The sequence below is a fragment of the Cyrtonyx montezumae genome, unplaced genomic scaffold (genome assembly GCF_038088225.1).
Source record: "Cyrtonyx montezumae isolate F1298 unplaced genomic scaffold, pur_monq_1.0 scaffold_0, whole genome shotgun sequence".
NCBI lineage: Eukaryota > Metazoa > Chordata > Aves > Galliformes > Odontophoridae > Cyrtonyx > Cyrtonyx montezumae.
This window is the reverse complement of record NW_027071824.1, coordinates 49,554,191-49,573,221: the sequence shown is the minus strand read 5'-3', so window position 1 is coordinate 49,573,221 and position 19,031 is coordinate 49,554,191. Positions and strand designations below refer to the sequence as shown.

General features: G+C 35.2%; 1 protein-coding gene across 3 annotated transcripts in view; it reads right to left on the bottom strand.

Moving 5' to 3' along the window:
• The window catches only part of HS3ST5 (heparan sulfate-glucosamine 3-sulfotransferase 5), a 174,800-nt gene that overhangs the window by 136,085 nt on the left and 19,684 nt on the right, over positions 1 to 19,031 (bottom strand). Inside the window, exon 1 of one of the 3 annotated variants that reach the window (XM_065734730.1) lies at positions 1,213 to 1,263. The exons of the other annotated variants lie outside the window; for them this stretch is intronic. The gene's annotated coding sequence lies outside the window, so the exon portion shown is untranslated. Of the gene's footprint in view, positions 1 to 1,212; positions 1,264 to 19,031 lie in introns of those variants that run through there. 3 annotated transcript variants of the gene reach the window in all.

Genomic DNA, 19,031 nt, shown 5'->3' with positions numbered 1-19,031 from the left:
AGTATGACTGTAGTCAATGTGAAAGATTTTAATTTTTTTACTTTCTGGTGCACTCACTATTATAAGCCCCCTCCGTTTTTCATTTTCTCTGTACCTCTTGCAGCTTATTTATGTCTTTGATTGCTGCATGCAAGGTCAACTATTATCACAGCAGCCTTCCAGATACTCCCATTCTGTCCTTCACTGAACTCCCAGAGCACTCTATATAACTGGAACACACTATCTCAATATCTTCGCCAAACAGGGCATTATGCAGAGAGCCAAATAAGCTGTATAGAGATCTGAACACTAGCAATATGCTGAGAGAGCAAATGCATGATTATTTTGTATTCAAGTTTTCTGTGGGCATCCTGTAAGTCAAACTCCAAAGAAAGACCAAATAAAACAGCTTCACAAATAGGTTTTGTAATTTAGTAAAGTAAATGAAGAAGTTGTTTTTAAGCAGGCTGTTACTCAATTAAAAATATGAAAGAGAAAGGTGGGATTTTTTCCTATTTAATTCCCCCCCCAAATTAATGCTGTAGAATACAAATACTTTTATGCACATCATCTTAGTGAAAATTTAACAAGGCCTTGGTAGAAGGCAGCTGGTCTAGCCTAGGATGGCACCTTAAGTGATGCTGTCTGGACAGTAAAGGTACATTTCAGGATACAAATGGCTGTTTTTATTATCCTTAGTGTCATTAAGCTTAGGAGCAGGCAACCACGAGACTGAATTCAAATCCCTGCACTTTATTTTTCTATTTATTTATCTATTTATTTTTGAGCAACCAGTGTGCATGGAGCCTGACCTCTCATTTTCATTTCAAATGCTATTGTGATCTCAGAATTGAAGGGAATCTGCTAATTTCAGCCTTCTGGATTTGCTAAGACATTTCTGTATAAATTCACTTCCTACATGCTATCATGCTCTTCTCTGAAAATCTCACAGTAGAGTTGTCTGTGGAGAAGTATTCCTATGAGTAGGATAAAAGCATATGCCTTGAATACTAATTTTGGGGAAGGGAAAGCGTACTTAGTATGTTAGAGTAGAAGTCAAGCATGACTGGTTATATTTCTTGGATACTAAAAGGGAAAAATGGCCTACAAAAATGATCTCATAATTGGATAATTGTTACCTGTTGATATACAAAACTCTGCTCAGGATAGAACTCCCTAAATAGATTTCTCTTATTAAAAGGTGATCATCCGCCCTTTAAAATCTGTCAATACCTGGTTGGAAGAGAAAGATCATCCACTGCTTCATCCAAACAGAAGGCCAGGGAAGGGTTCCTCTGGTTAGGAAATAATGCTGACCTGGTAAAGCAAGGGAGCTTCAGCTAACAGAGCTGTAATGTTCCCTTCCATACTGCTTTCCAATTCCTTTAACAAGGATGCAACCAAGGCTGGAATTGATAAAAATAAGCTTTATCTCATACTGCAGTGAGACAGCTTTCTCTTCTCAACTCTGGTCTATAAAGATGTTATTCATCAATAACTCTTATGAACTTCCATGAGAAGAGTTCCCAAGAATTTCTGGAGAAGTCTATTTTTGGCCAGTTAATGCTTAATCCCAATCATATGAAAAATAAATCCTTTGTCACCTTTGTAATGAGATTTACATTTACAGATGAATTGATGCTGTATGGGTTATATTATAAAATTTCTGTTTACAGAAGAAATAATAATTGACATTAGAGCTAGAAAAATACCCAAGGGTAGAAGATATATAATTTCTTCCCCCAAAACACTCGATCAATACACTCTTTTTCTTTAAAACTGCAGAAGCACTCATATCACCCATAGGAAAAATCTTAAATGGGCAGAAAGAAGACCAAACCATTATCTGCCTTGAATTAAATTCTTGCTACGGCTGTGCTGACAGAAGAGATGAATCCTTTATTTCCTCTGTGAGAGCAAGGCACAACAGAGTTATAATACCTAATTCTGCAACTAAGTTTTGCATACAGACTCCTCCTTGTATAATTGTGTTGAATCCCTGCTAACCATTTAAATTTGTTTAAGATTTTTAGATGCATCTTGACATACTTAATACAGCAGAACTTTGAAATATAGACTGGAATTTACAGCAGTAGCTGGCTCCCACACTGTGCTGCCTGTGAGATGAAGAAATAAACATTGTACATCTTAACACTAAACAACATGTGAATAACACTTGAAATATGAGGAAATTTATTACCAATTAATCTGGGCTCTTCATCAGTTTGTAAATAACCACTAATTTATGATGACATTGCTGGATGATTTAAAGCCTGACCTTTTCTTCCTTATCCTCTGAAATACCCGTTGACATTAACAGGAACTTTTGATATGCAACAGTGCAGGATTGGGTTCGTAATATTCAGGAATAATTGAAATATTAAAAGGTTATTCCAGATGTGTACTGCTCTTGACTTAAAAATTCTATACCTAGAAGCACTTGGAAAGCATTTTGACTGTAGCAGATTTACTACTTGTAGCCAGAGATTTATTTCATTTCCTAATGCGCTAAAAGGTCAGTAGCCTAAATTTAACAGGTAACTGTTTTCACAGTCTATTTTCATATATCAGTTACCTTTAGATGCTAATGTTCAATCAAATCTCCAAATTTTTCAAGTTAGTGGGAATTTCTTTAGATATCAACTGTGCTTTTTTTCCCATCCCTGTTCTAACATGCACATAAAATCACCTTGCAACAAGATCATACATTCTCACTCTTTTCCTTGTTTTGAACTGCTACTAACAGCTTTTAATTTGGAAAGACTATCTCTGAGTTTACTGCGCCTGACTGGTTTCAACTCAATTGTTTCCCTAGCCAACAGAGCATTTCATTTCTTCTGAAGGTCAATGAGAACTGCCAAGGCTTTGAAACACGTCAGTTTTTCATTCATGCTGCAATCTAACATTGTGGTACCATTAAGAGAAATGGAAACATGTATGCGTGTACATGTTTTTCTGTCAACAATTACCAATATATTATAATACAAAATCAATTGGCCATCAGTGAAAGAGCAACTGGTAATAAACTTCCCTCTTTGAATTCAACTCTTTCCTCGAGTTGCTAGAAACTCATTCTTTCATTACATTGGTTTGACTGCTTGTTGATAACCATTTGTATAAATTACACCATCATGTCATTTGCTTGCAGAAATGGCTTTTCCAACTGTAGCACCTCTAGTAAGCCAGCAATGCAGTCAGCTGCACAGAATAAACTCTCCCATAAAATGAACACAGTGGCCATCTGTTGGAGGAGGGCAACTATAAACAGTTTTAAGGGTTTGGATAACATCCAGTATTGTTCATTCTGCCACCAAATTGAAATGACCATTCTAATCAACAATATGCATTTTAAAACTGGGTCTTCATATGGCTCCAAAGCTCAGGTTGCTTGGAATCAATACATACAGTGTTGAAACACTGCAAAGAGTGAAATCTCTTCAGTTTGTCCCCAAGCAGAGCAGTTTTGAAGTCTGTGTGACTTCAAGTTTCCAGAATTCACTTAATATGAGCTAATGTTTAAATTCTTTTTAAGACTCAGATGTAAATTAAAAATGTTAGAATAGGCAGTTTGCTGAAATAGACTTAGTTTCTTGACAAGTCTATTGCACACTTCACAGAAGTTGTAAAATACTGTGGTTAAACATGACCATAAGAACAAGAAACCCATAGGAACCTGCAAGAATATTCTCATTAAAGTAAATACCTTGGATAGTACAGATAAACATCTGGAGTGTCTGAAAGTTACCTTTTTGTCTTTTTAAAAAACAGGAAGGCAGGAGATTCTTTCCTGAACTACAGGTTTCCAGTTGAATATTCTATTCAAAGCTGGACTTCTGACTGCCTTTAGAGTTTTTTGAGTTCTTGGATCTCCTATAAATTCACTGAGCAGGAAACTCACTAGCTAGACAGGGGAAAAGGCAAAAGCACTGTCTCCTAATAAAAGCCAGTCAAAAAGGATAAAATGGTTCTATCAACACCTTAGTGTTTCAACAAGTTCTGCCTTGGGAACAAGTATATGCCTGATCTGTGATAGTCATGTCATACATATAAATGCTTACTACAATCAAAATCAATTAAGTTTATTTTATTCATGGTTGCAGTCAAAACTAAGTGAAAATTTCAAACAGCGAATAACTAGCACCCAATCAAAAATGCAAAATTTTGACTGATCATTAGTAAAAGAAGATAAAGGAGGCATTTGTTACTTATGTAAAATTCCTTCTAATTAAATATTAAAATATTAGAATAACTGAATAGTTTGCCTTTAAATTACTGAAACCCCCCCAAAAAAATTCCAAGTCTGAACAATGGCAGTAATTTATTTCTAAAATAAAGAAACAGCTTTCTATGGGGCTTCAGTCTATCAGATCACCCATATTACAGCTGAGTGTCTTGCTGTAAAGAGCTAGTTAAATCTGTGGAATTGATCCGAATCAAAATCATAGAATACCCCCAAGTTGGAAGAGAACCACAAGGACCACTGAGTTCAATTCCTGGTTGAGCATATCTGGTCCTTATGCAACAGTTAAGCCATGTTATATGACTGAAATCCCTAAATGTAAGAGGAAACAAATTGTATATAATCACTTTGGGTCAATAATTCTCAAAACATGAGTAAAACTTTCTCAAGCATACATTGCCCAGAACAGCATCTCCAAATTATTTTTATTTTCAACAGAGGATTTATTTTTGATCAAGCACAACACAGGAATGTGATTGTTTTTCTATTGCCGTTCTAATGGAGCAAGCAAAGTCTGAGATCACTGAATCTACAGAAAAGCTCAACTGTTTCTGATCTACCAAGACGGAAGCTTCTAGGCCAATGACACTGAAATTCAGTCCAAAGGATGAAAGTTATTTGAAGAGGGATTTTGAAGTCATGCTACCTCAGGCAGGGAGATCTTCTGCATAATTGCAGATATACATGTATTGGGGAAGAAGTTATCTCAACACCACTGTTTTACCCGAACTCTATGGCTAGAATGTATGCTGTGGATGCACAGCTAAAGTACTTCTGGGTTTTCTCACTCATGATTGGGCTTACCCTGGTGGCTCTAATTTGTATTTCATATAATTTGTAGTGGGGTAGTGACTGAAAAATATAATATTATACAAGTATATTAGAACTATTATAGTATTTTGCAGTGTTCTTTACTCTATTCTGGGTAACTTAAATTGCTGTCCAAGAATGAAATCTAGCAGTTGCAGGTAGATTTGCCTTTTTTCAAAAACTTAACTTGTATAAAAGGGATGAAAGTAGAACAGAGAGACACTGCTGATTTCACCAACTATTTCAGCAGTAGATGGATGAGGCAATCATTTTGTGATATATTTGGATCTTTTCAAAAAAGATAAGTGAGCTATTTGTAAGTAATCTCTTAGCAAACATTTTAAAGTCACTGCAGGCATTTGATTGCCGTCAAATAGAAGAAGAGCAATTACTATAAAGGAAACAAGGACAGTAGCAGTATGGTCTTAAATCCAGCATAATCAGTGTCTGATTGGTGCTGATAAGATACTTTAGACCAGCTCCTCCTATAATCTTTTCTTGTAGATCAGAGCAATATGAATGGGTATCTGATTCCTCAGGAATCCTAGCTAAGTGATTAACTAAAGCAGTAATTCATATCAGATGAGCCACTGGAAGATTGCTCTCCTACTTCCCATGACTGTAGACCAACTTGCTTGGTGGTAAAGAGGTTAAGACTAGCTTATTTTTTTATTTTTTAATACTTCCCTAAATGATGTGTAGGATGGACCTCTCTTCACAAATGTATTTTGGATGTGCCGTATTTATGAAGCGCTAGACAAAGGAAACAGAACTGGTTCACACCTCAGTCATAAAATGCACTAGAGAAGTCATCTGAAGAGCTACCTGGACACCCTCTTTCTTCTTGCTTCGTCTTTGGCCAAAGATTCTGCTCCAATTGTGAAGCTAGATACAACTGCTTTTTCATCACTGTTGGTGAAATCAGCTCACTTAGACTAGTAGTGCAAGTTGTTTCAATAGCCTATGTCACTCTGCTTTGGAAGCTGGCTAGGGACTGCACCCATCACGTCACTTGAAGGGACACTGAAAAGCATGGAGCAGCAAGCACTGTGAAGTTTTCACTGCTGCAAGGACATGGCTGCTGTTTTATTTCTCTGCAGTCTAAAGTTTATAAATATATTTTAAGGAAAAATCCTGAGCTGCTATCTGAATCTTGACTCTTGCTACCTGTTATTCACCCCATTCTTGCCCAGAAAGAAGTATAAAGAAAAATGAGAAAGGTCTACCTACTGTTGTTCTCATTGGTGTCCTGGATAATTAAAGAGCCTCAAGTGCCAGAAAAACACTGTTTGCAATAACTTATCTTGTTTGGTCAGTTTCTTACTATATCTCAGTAGAGAGATAAACTGGCTAAGGGTAAAAATCAGGATCACCCTGAGCAAGGCAGCAGAGTTTTGCCATATTCAGAAAAGCAGTAGAGGTTTGGTGAGCTAGTAGATGATCATCTCTAAGGTCTTGTCTGTGCTGTGAAGCACCAATCTTTTTTACTTACAACATGAATACCACTGGTATAACTTCTTGTATGAATTCTCTCATAATGGAGTAAGAATGGTTGAGTTTGGGGTTTGTCTCATAGTTTTCTATTTTCCATTTAAATTGAAAATAAAATAAAAACAGCAGAATTATAAAAATGAGAGATTTTAGGACTTACACCAGTACACATAATTTTAAACGCTGTCCATACTTATACTGCTGTATTTTCCCTAAGCTGATGAGAAAGTAATGCCCAACAACCACAATGCACTCTGACTGTATTCAAAGCAGATGTATTCAAAACAGTGTAAGATATGTACTGCTGTGAGAGATACTGAGCCACCTCCTGTCCAGGGCACACAGTACCATGTATCTTCCTCCCTGCATGCTATTAAGAACTTTTGCAAACTTTATAGAAGCTTACAGAACCAGGTATTGCCCTGGAAATATTAAACAAATTTCTCAGATATGCAAATCCTACCATATTCTTGAACTAAATACCATCAAGAATTAAACATGGCATTTTTTCTGATGTTCAATTGACCTTCTCCCATTCATTGACTAGGAATAGATAAAAGCTCTGTATAACATATACGTTCAGGTCGTATATAATGAGAAAACACAATATGCTAGAAATTATGAAGTGGGTTCATACTGTTCAGCAGAAATAAAGAGAGGAATTCAGGAAAAAAAGGCACATATTCAGCACACCTTTACTGAACTAATATACATATCTGATAAGTGACCACTCAAGGGACAAGTGTAAATTGGCTGTATAGCAAAAAAGTCTTCAAAAAAAGGTCAAATGAACTTGCTCCAGAGATCACATGGGGATATTTTTCAAGTGGTCACTTAAGAAAAAAGTTGTTCACTGGAGGTAATTTATGAGGTCAACAAAATCAAGAATATAAGGTCAGATTCTCCCACAGGTCAAGATCTTCAATAGATTTACAAGGGTTTGCTGATAAAGCTGTATGCTACAGTTATGTTGGCAAATCTTAACAATAGAGATAGCAGGTGTTTCATTCCTGGAAAAGAATATACTACACTTGCAAAATGTCTTTTTTTTCCTTTTCTCTGTTTTACAAGCATTTATACATCCAGGGAGCTGCTATCTTATGTCGAACATGATGGTGAAAATATCTCACCCTTCATTATCCCAGCAATGTCAGCAAAATGTTTTAGGGGTAAACCTGGTCTAAGAAAATAAATTGTCAGATAATTTTTTTCTTCTTTTTTTTCTTTTTTTTTTTTCTATTTGAAGGACTGCTTGTTTTAGTAAAAGTCACTGGAAACTATTTCAGCTTTGTTGTATTAAATTTTGTTCAAAAGTTTGCAATATAAATAATACTTTGAATTTCAAGCAATTCATACTGCAATTGTTTGTCTTTCTTATCCTGTCACTCTTTCTCAGTCTTTCCACAACAGTATGCTATCTCAGAAGGTACTGGTTATTTGTGTGGAAATATATAAACTGCAATCATCAACAAATTATGAGAAAATATATATTCTCAAGTTAAGGATTACATGATAAGATGATCTGTATGTCTGCTCTGCAAATAAGTGAATGCCTTTAATTAATTTGAATCAGTAAATTGAGATTCTTAACTTGAATAAGTATAAACACAATAAGTTTACATTTGATTTAGTCCCTCTATGCTTTCTTCGTAATTAATGGAGAGAAATAGTTACTTGTATGGCATGTCTCATCTATTCCTGAAGTAGATATTAGAAACGGGTCACATGTATCATACACTAAAAATGTATCTTTCTTTCTTTTGACTATAAGGGCCATCTAATTGAGATGCTGAAAGTTAGGTGAGATTAATCTGAAACCTATTATGAGAGCTTCTCTGAAAGTAATGCCTCCTATGTTATCATGTTGGCCTATACTGTCAGGAACAGATGTTCATGGTACGGCAGTAGTGCTTGAATCTACTTGCCAGTGTTTTATTACATGTTGTTGCCATGTGACAGGTGGAAGCAGAGAGGCAGTCTGACTTGGAAAAATGGCACCCACTGACATTCACTAATCCTTACTGAACATTTATTGAGATCAAACAGTGGATGTTAGTGGATGAAGCAGTGGGTAGTGCATTACTGCAGTAACAACAGCAACATGAAAGCTAAACCATGTTCCAGAAAGCCATGCACAGCTTTCACACCTCAAAACACAGAGCATCTCTATCCATCATCCACACAAATTGGTTAATGGTGATCATGCTGGAAAACACTGTTTGCTCTATCAAAGTCTTATTGTGCTCTTTGTATCAGTTATATTTTCCATGCAAATAAAGAGAAGGTGTTACTTCCAGAGTAATATATCACTAGGGAAATGGCATCAATGAATGGAAAGACGTGTTCCCACAAAGAGTTAGAAGGTAATCTGCACAAGCCTCATAAATAAACCTATGAGAAGTAAGCTTCAGTGGATAAGCATAATTATCTATAGGAAATTAGATTTTTTTTTCTTTTTTTTTTTATTCAAAGTACTTGCTACCACCCACTCATGAATTCAGACAGCAAGATTTACCTTTGTGCACTGACTGACCATGCTTATAAGGTCCTTTATTCAACCTGATAAATTTTTTTGTTCATAACAGTCTTGCATACCTTATGTGATCAATATTCTAAATTCTGGATAGTATTAAAATGGCAGAAGTACACTAATTTTTCAGGGGAAGTGGAAATTAAAAGAAAAAATACATATATAAGGTATTAAATCCTTGCCTTCTATTTACCTAAGAAGCTACAAACATCTTTATAATTGTGTGCAGATCAAAGAATAGAATAATATAAACTAACAATTTGCAGCAATATATCTCCCAATAGGTTTTCATAGGCTGACGCTCTGAATGAGGGGAAAATAAAACTGCAAAAAGGAGAGAGTGGAAAGGAGCTGCCAGATCCACAGAAAAGAGAACATCCGAACTCAGGTAAAAATAGCACCTTTCAGAAAACAGAAAAAAAAAAAAAAAAAAAAAAAAAAAGGAGACCCAGCATGGCTGGCAGTGGGGACCAAAGCTCTAGGTGTGTGAGTAATGTAGAGATTAATCTCAGCATGAGGAAAGGGGACAGCAGAAATACACTGGTTAAAGAGTAGGAATGAATATGAATACAGGGAAAGAGGGATTAGGAGGAAAACAGGGAAGAGAGTACATAATGAATCACATCAAACTGTAGAAAGTAGAGACCTGGTATGCAAATCAATAAGAAGCAGAATTAAATCAGCATCTATGGGAAGAGATAACAAGCAACAAAAAATGATGAGTGACCTTCAAGAACAGAGACGTGGGGTCAGTAAACAGAACTCCTACTGCTTAGGGACAGAAGAAGTTGCTGATGGAAATGCTTTACAAATTAGTAGAGTTTGAGAAATTTGTTATCCATCTTGGCTCAGAGTTTCCAGAGGATACATTTATTTAAGTAATAAGCAGGATTTCAACATTTTAGTTTATCATGTGCATCTTTGCCTACCCTAATGAGCACTATGCAGTTAGACAGTATATATATATATATATATATATATATATATATATATATATATACATATATTTTTTTTTCTTCAGAAATCTGGTGACTGTGCAAGTAGTGCAGCGCTTTGTTCTCAGGAACACTTTGTTTGAAGAGGACAGTGAAAGTCTAACAAAATCCCACCTGTCATCAATGTTGATCACAGTGTTGTCTGAGTAGATAAAGGCATTTCTTAGCTGGTGGTCCAATTTACTGCGTTAAGAAAAATATGGTGATTCAAACTCAGTAGAGTTTAGCTTCAGCTTTGGTTTAAGGGTTGGTAACTTCCTCAGGAAAATGAATTCATCTTTTCTTAGAAAAAATGATCATCACAAGTAATTCATTGTGTATCCAATTATCACTTGAGGTCTTATCACTAAGTATAGTGAATAACAGGGTAACATTAGGTCAATGATGCTTTGTTTAATCTAACCTATCCATTTAAGTAAGTATTTAATAATCACTTCTCTAACACAAACTCTGCATCACCTGGAGTTTAACTGATTACACTTTTTGAAAATTAATTTCTGAATAGATGCTCAATTTAGTATTTTTAAGGGACTCATATATTTCATCTGTTACTAGATTAGAAGGATATCATTTTGTTTGAATTTGTTCCAAAGTATCCAAAATCAAACAAAAAATCTTACTTGTGAAAACCAAATTGAGCTCTTTCCTTTTCACATATCATCACCAGTAATAAAGATTCTGTAGACAAAATTAAACCTCAGAATGCTGGGTCAACCCACTGTCATTAGATTAGGATTGCAATGGAATTGTATAAATGTAATTGTCTGGAACATGAGTAAATAATTCTGACAGAGATGAAAAAGTAGATGGACTTAGTTCACTCCTAATTATCTAAATTGATCTGCACTACTACCAGAATTAAGATAAACTTAGATTCTAATGTTTCCTAAGTTTTCTTTACTTACTATGCCTTCTCTTTTGGACCATTACTGTTAAATTTAATTGTGTAAAACTATGCTGAAATAATTACTGTTAGAATTTCACTTTCCACATAAAAATATATGGACATATATTTGTTTGTGATCTATAATGGATCTTGAATAGATATATTCAATATATTCAATGAACTTGAATATACATGGGTAATTTTCCATTTTGGGGCACAAATCTTGTGATGTAGAGAAATGAACATGCAATTTTAATCAGTAAGTTAAAAAGTATCTAGATTATTAACTGTTGACAAAATGTCTTCAAATAGTAGAGTAAAAGACACTCTCTCCACCAACTCAGTGCTATAAAAATAGTTAATTTGCCACTTATTTCATGCTGTGGGAGGAAGCAGAACCATAGTTTTTGGGAGTTTTACATAAAACTGTACTACAACAAAAAACTATTGACAACTTCAGTGTGGAACAGTATAAACAATAGATTTTACCTCTTTCTTGCTCTTCCCTCACTCAAAAAGGTTGTGTTTCTATCTAATTTCATGTTATACCAATCTTGTAAGACACGAGGGAAGAATAGGGTTCAAGACAAAGGATTCAATCCATAGTTCAAGTATGGAAGGCACAAAGTATCAGTAGATAGGAAACTATAAAGTGTTTGACACACATGGCTCCTGCATGGCACTGGTGACAAGGACATGAAGAAAAGCAAGGATTACTGCAGAGTTTATATAACCTTGTTTTCAACGTCATTGAACCCGTTCATCTTAACAAAGCAATACTACTTCAAGTGAAGCCATAGGTCTAAAAGAATTTGTTTCCTTTTTTTCAAAAAAATGTCCACCACTCAGTCCCTCTGTATCTCTGTCTATGAATGTCTGGGTCATTTCCAACCAAATTAGCATTTTTTAGGAAATTTAAAGGCACAGTGTCACTGAAGTATAATTTTAAAGAGCAAAATTTTATAACCTATTGCTAAGGCAGTAACATATTTCTCTACACTTTAGCAATAGCTTCTTGCTGAGGACTTCAGTAAATACACAGGCTAATTAAAGAAAGTGAAGAAGGTGAAGGATTACACAACTGTGTTGAATTCCAAATGTATGCACAAGGCCGAAGAGATTGAGAGCTGTTTTGTTTTTCCTAACTAGACTCTTCAGTTTTTCATTTCACACCTTATTGTAGCTTTTCCTAATAAACTATTATGCTTGTATTATGCTCCAAAGTCATTAGGCAATACTAAATAAACATAGTATCCATTTTATAAAATGAACCACGGACTCAAGTTCAATTTATTCTATACTGATGGAGAAAACATTCACATAATCCTTTAATAATATTCCGGTACCTCTGGCTGAAAAACAAACAAACAAAACAAGTTCTATAGTTCCCATCTATTTAAAATAGCCACAGATATAGAGCTGTAAAATAATAATCAGAGGAATTTAAGGATTTAAGAGAACATATAGGTAAGCCAAGCAACACTGATGTCAGAAAGCATCATTTCATAGCCACAAAAGTGCACAGTCACTACCTCTAGATATGAAAGACAGACAACTGGAAAGATGCTGAAAACTATTTGTTTGTTTGTTAATATTTTAGATTTTATGGACAAGTTGCAAACTTCCTTGGTTCAGTAACAGAAGTAATCACTTCTGACTTCTAGGCCGACACTAAACTGTCCTCTTCCTTTATATTTATTATAGCTGTTGATGGATATAGATTCACATGTCAAAGAACTTTGTGTATTCTGGAAGAACACTCTTTCCACTTACAAAAATCCATATTTGGGTGGAGACATCACTGTATAGAAGAAATTTTACTATTTTGGGGGTATTTTTGAGATGCTGCCTAGTACTGAAAAAGAAAATATGACAGAGGGAATAGGGGAGTGGTATTTCTTAGGGAGAGGGGTGGGTGTGAGCGAGTTCCTACCGGCATACAAGCTGTTGCCTCGCACAGAGTGACCTGAGAGAGGCAGTAGCTCCCAGCCCCTGCTGAGTTCTTCAGGAGCAGGCAGCCTCACACTGTGACAAATTATCTCTCTATGAATAAGATCATTAAGCAAACTCAGAGGGAAAAAATAAATTGCCATTCAGGATGTAGCTATTTGCCTAAAAGAAGTGGTAGCACGGTGTACCTCAATGACAGTTTCTGCATTCACTGGGAAAAGTTTTCTTAAAAAAAACCACAAGGCATATCTACTTGAAATGTGGATGAATTGAGGCAATGTACTCAATTTGGTTCAATATCTTAGAATGTTCCCTAGCATACTCTGCCAAAGCTAAATCTCAAAAGGTACATAATAAGAGCATATACAATTGTGTTTGCTTCAGATTAAGTACTTTCATAACACATTTGCAAGCTGCATAACTGTCTCTTCCAGCTTTCAGTTATTCATTCTAATACACTATATTCCACTACTGTTACTGAATACATAATGTAAAACAATGATCACAGCTTTCATTAAAGCAGCTTGAAAAATTCTTAGATTTGGCATCATTCAAAAAAGAATGTCAATTGCTTTCATGAAACTTTCAAAGCTCCAGTCAAATTTTGTTTTACGTCTTCTTAAGACATCAGCCTTCTTTTTGCCTTCTTCATGATAACAAAGTCATTTAACGTAGGGACTTGAGATATAAAAATCTGATGTTTTTCCAGTTTAAGATCATTTACTTTATTGTTAATGAATAAATTCATTTCTTTCTTAATGAATAGTGATGTGTCTGTAGGAATTTTAAGAACTGGGACACTTTTTATGGATGGCACAAGGCTGAAGCTAGTAAATAAAGTTCTAAAGAGAGATATTTTTCATTGTTAATATACAGATATTTCTTCTACTGTAAACGTATAAAAAAAAGATTATTTTCCATGACTTGGTATTACAGTGATGTCAGCAAATACTTTTTCCACCTGAAAAATATTGACTGACTGCCTGTCCTTTTTTGTTCCACTCTGAAAAAGACTATCTGGTCCGTAGTACAGTTATTAACTTACTGTAACTTCTTTATCAGATGCAATGTACTAGAAAGGGGGAAAAAATGGTCAAAACCCCAAATGGATTCAGACACTATACATATATCAGAAAAAAAATCTAAATGTCTCAGTCAATTTCTGATATACAGTGGTAACATTTGATCCAAGTAATTATATTGTCTCCAAAATAGAAGAGATAAGAAAGGTGGGTCAGAGATCTAGAACTGATCCTTTTGAAAGTTATACCTTGTGACAGTCCTCCCTAAATTGTACAGCTGGCTTGAGACCCATCAGGGACTCTGGCAGAGTTGGCTTCCTGTGGCAGTCGTGCTCTGACAGATTACTCCTCATGTCAGTCATGCAGACTCTGTGACCTGAATGAAAGGCCTCATGTGGCCACTACACTGCCAAAAATTTGAGCTCTCCAGTGAAATGATACATAGTGTTCTGCAGGACAGCTCTGCAAAACCTCAATGGCTCTGGACTGAATCCTCTGCAGTAATTATTCCTTCTGAGAGGCTGTATTTTTCAAGAGACTCAGGTACCTCACAGAGTTTGATGGCATACAGTTCTCATGTTTACACTGAAGAGATATATCGCTCCCTATGTTGCTATCCTAAGAGTGTGAAGCTAGAGTAAGATCTGTTATACTGATACTGAATGAATGATCCTTTGGAAGGACAACGTACTGTAGCAAGCAATTTGTTTGTCCATTACTGAGTCTGAGCATTGCTTTGGAAGCTTTCAGTCATCACCTAAAACCTATGGGTAGGTAATGACAAGTAACACTTGAGCTTCTCGAAGTCTTGATAGTTTAAAAAAGTTGATATATCAGCAGAAAGCATTACACTATAAAAAGTTTCAGAAAACCACATAGGGTCAGGGATCTCTCCTTCCCGTGTAACGCTCCAGCTCACAGATAATCCTGCCTTGCTGTAGTTAGTACTAGAGAAGGCTGCAGAATAAGCATCTATTCAGCCATTTTTGCCCTCCTGGAGGGGGTAAAACAAAAAACAAACAAAAAAAAAACAACAAAAAAACCTTCCAACCCAGAAAATGCAATGGTTTCATGACATTATCTTCTTGCTTTCGGTCTCCACAAAGGGGAAGCAATTTTCTAGTAGTGAGTTGGGCTACCCCACCATGTAATTTCCTCCTACCCTTCTTACCTTAGCCATTTTTTCCCTATAACGAGACTGTCTTCAAACCCTTTTTCTCAGGGAAAAGCTCTAGTCAAATCACTACCTCTTCCAAGTACTCAGTGAAGAGCAAGCAACAAATAAGGACCAAGTCTTCCAGCTGCCTGTGCTAAAGCAGGTGTGGCATTCCCCAGGATTATGAAATGCTGATTTCATAACAACACTGAGCACTTGGAGGCTGACTCAGATAAAATGATTGTGTTGGTAATTCTGAATGATCCAACTGCACCAAAGGGTCAGCAGCCAGAGTCTGCAGTAATGTTTTTCAGATCTCTTCAAGATAATTGATCCTTTTGGTATCAGTATGACCAGGAAGACTACAGCAGCCTGGGCTAACTATAGCTTGGTAACATGGCAGGATGCACAAATCAGGTCTCCTGCAGAGACCAGCTGAAGTCTCCTGGCAAAGCCCTCATGGAATGTGCAAGAAGCCAAGGGCTCAGCCTCTATTGTCATGGATTCTCTAGTTATCTCAATTTGCAAGACTATATAATTCACAGATATGCAGTACAATCGCAAGTCAGCCTGGCTGGTAGTTTACAATCCTGAGTATATATCAGAAGCACGTTCTGTCACAACCAAATCACAGAAACCAAACCCAAGTGAATCCATCCATTCCTGACTCCCAGATCATTCCACAAATTCCTTCTAACTACTCATGTCACAGAAAAAGACCCATTAACTTTGAGTATAAGGATACTGACCTTTATTACCTCTTAGATTTGGATTGCTGAGTATTAATATTTCATAAGATAAGAAGGAGAAAGCAAATTCATTGGGGGGCATACTGTTCTTCATTGTCTTCTGTAACACAAGAAGAAACACATCTGTATAACTGTATTTTTAATTCTAGATATATTCATAAAATGATCTTGTTCAATTCTTAAACTGTGAATGTGATGTTTCAGATTGTGCCATGATGTTTCTATGTTGCACTGGGATAATTCTCAGTTATAATATCCAACTGGCAGGTGTGGAAATCCAGCAGAACACAGAGCTTTTGTGGTAAAGGGTTTGCAGCAGCAGAATTTCAGAGGAAGCAGCAGATGCTCTGATCTGAGCAGGCCAGCTGTGCTCTTCAATAGAAAGGAGAGACCACAACACTCTGTGTCCCTCTGAGTCAAAAAAAAAACAACACCACTTAACATACTCGGGCACATCTGTGCTCGAAGACTCTGATTGCTCCTGTACTCGTAGTGGTCAGTAAGGTCACTGGAATTTTCAAATACACTGTAGTTTATCTTTATACGGTAACATTGCCACATTAGGGTACCATATGCACCACTCATCTTATTCCGATCTTGGTCTTTCACATAAAGTTGAATTTACCATGAAATGTCAGATATCCAGCAATAGACAAATGCTATTCTGAACAGTCAACCTTAATTTCTTGTGGCATAGTATATTTCTACAATTAATGTTCCTCAAAGTTGAAAAGGCATTAAAAAATTAAACTGCAATAAAAAATGCAGTCCTTTCTGGATGGCGGTGTCTATCCACAGTGTATTTTCTAGAAGTCTAAACAGATAATAATACATTCATTTAAAATTTTGGAGGAACTTTATGCAGACTATAAATTAATCAATATGGAACATCCTTGCCCTCATAAAAAAGTAGGGCAGCATATTTTTGCTGTGATATGAGAGGCTGAGGACCTTGAAGAATAAAGTCAAACAATAACAAAATGAAATCACACACTAGAACATTGCTTCATTAGTTTTTTAAAAGAAAACAAACAAATAATCAAAGAAACAAACAGCAATAATAAAAAAAGCACATACATAAAAATTCTACAAAGTTACACAACTAGAAAAAAAATTGATTGGAAGATCTTGGAATTTTTTCAATTCTCTAATTGCATCAAAATTGGATAGTAACTGAAAATCAATAATGTGATTCATAAAATAAAAGTCTGCTTCCTAACTAAGTGCTGACAGTGGGAAACTTCTGTATGGTATCTATTTCTAATAAAATATATGTAGAAGTAATTGTAAAAAATAATAATTGAAAACTCGTGTAATAAACATTTAGTATATTAATGAAATACACCTTTCAAATATCAAGCTAAAAAGGACATGGTTTAAATTTCAAATATTTTGAAAAGATAGTAGATCATCAATATAGAACATAGTTATCAAAATCTTTGAGTGATGTTACTGCAGTTCTCAGCTAGGACTTTTATGGACTTTAGTGAAACAAAATTCTGCAAATGAATTGATCTATATTAAAAAAAAATTAGACTACTATCTTAATATTACAGTGTATTACCAAATCACATTCTCATCTACTCATGAGTTTTCAGACTTTTTTTACTGTTTCATTGGTTAGAGAGGTACTGTTGCAGTGCCCCAACACAAACTGCCAGAAATCCCTATTTCAAGATGCAGAGCTCTCTCTTTGGTACTGATTTTAAGCATAAAATTTGCTAGAATGAGTCACATTCTAGAACTGAATGTTTGAACACCTAGACTGCTCTTTCAGAAGCTTTATTTATATATAGATGCAGAAGAATCTAGTTGTCTTCACCTCTTGTCTTTTTCCCTTTGAGTTCTTCATAACAATATTGCAGAATTTCAAGTTAAACAGTGAGTTGACATCCTTATATCCAGTTGAGTTTCAGTTATAGACTGATATCCTGTTTCCTCTTCCAAGGTCTATGAGAATTAACATACACATGTATACTTCTTAGCACATGGTAAAAATAGACACTGGAAACATCTAATCAGAATTTCTGTCTTCAAAATGATACTCTGACAACACGAAGTAAAGGAAGCATGTATAAATATATTTAAATGTTATTATTTAGAGAGTTTGTTCTAATCATTGTACTGAATGAATCAAGATTACTTCTTATAATGTACTATATGCTCACTTATTTGAAGTCTCAATCATAATGCACCTATATAATAAGGCTGAAAACAAAGTATTTGCCCTTAGTTATACGGTTGCTTACTTGTTCACAGCTTGGTCAAAAGACCAGCTACTAATTTGATAACAAGATCTGTCATTTTATTTTTTCTGGTTTGGATGACTGAAGAAAGGTTTCTCAGGCTGCACAACCGAAAGCGGTGGCTATTTTTGAAATCTCTTCTTTTATACAGACAAGCTGTTAGTGTAACCAACAATTACATACATTCCCCATCATTGTAAAAAAAAAAAAAAAAAGAATAGATAACACAATACAAAAAGAATTATTGAGCCAAAATTAGTATACTAATGATTCAGTTTGACATTTTCATTATGTATAATGCAGATAAAGCTGATAGAGAACTCCTTTTAAATTACTCCTGCCATGTTCTCAGCAAGATTGCTAAACCAGCCTAGAATAAATAGTTTATGTTCTTTTGTAATAAATTTATCATAATGGTGCATGTATAAGCAGACATATATTTTTCTCCTTCATATTAAGTGTTCAGGACAGTATTTTGATCTAATTATATTTCTTCTAATTTTAGTTCATCATAGGGAAAGTATCACACTTCATGGTAAGTCATGGACTAACAGAATTTTTTTATTTCTACACTGTTAATTAGAATGTACATTTACAAGATTATGGAAAGTCATACATGAATTAAAAAATTAATGCTTAGTGTCTGTTAATAGAGAAATGTTTATGCCTATTCTAAGCAAATCTATAGACAGATTATTTTAATGAAGAAATACATTTGTTATTTAAAATCAACTAATGGATTTCCTGAGGAACTATGTTCTACAATAGATATTTTAAAAGGTAAAAATTAGTTTCTAAGAAATTAGTCATTCATGTGAGGTAGCCTCAACCATAAACTTGGAAAACACAAGAAATTCTCAGGTTAATTGTGTACCTCATATCTCTCAGTTTGAACACATCCATTGGCACTGAAACATAGAATGTCCCCCATCCACAGGTTTTATGCATGATGCTGTCAAACCTGCTTCCAAGTTGCA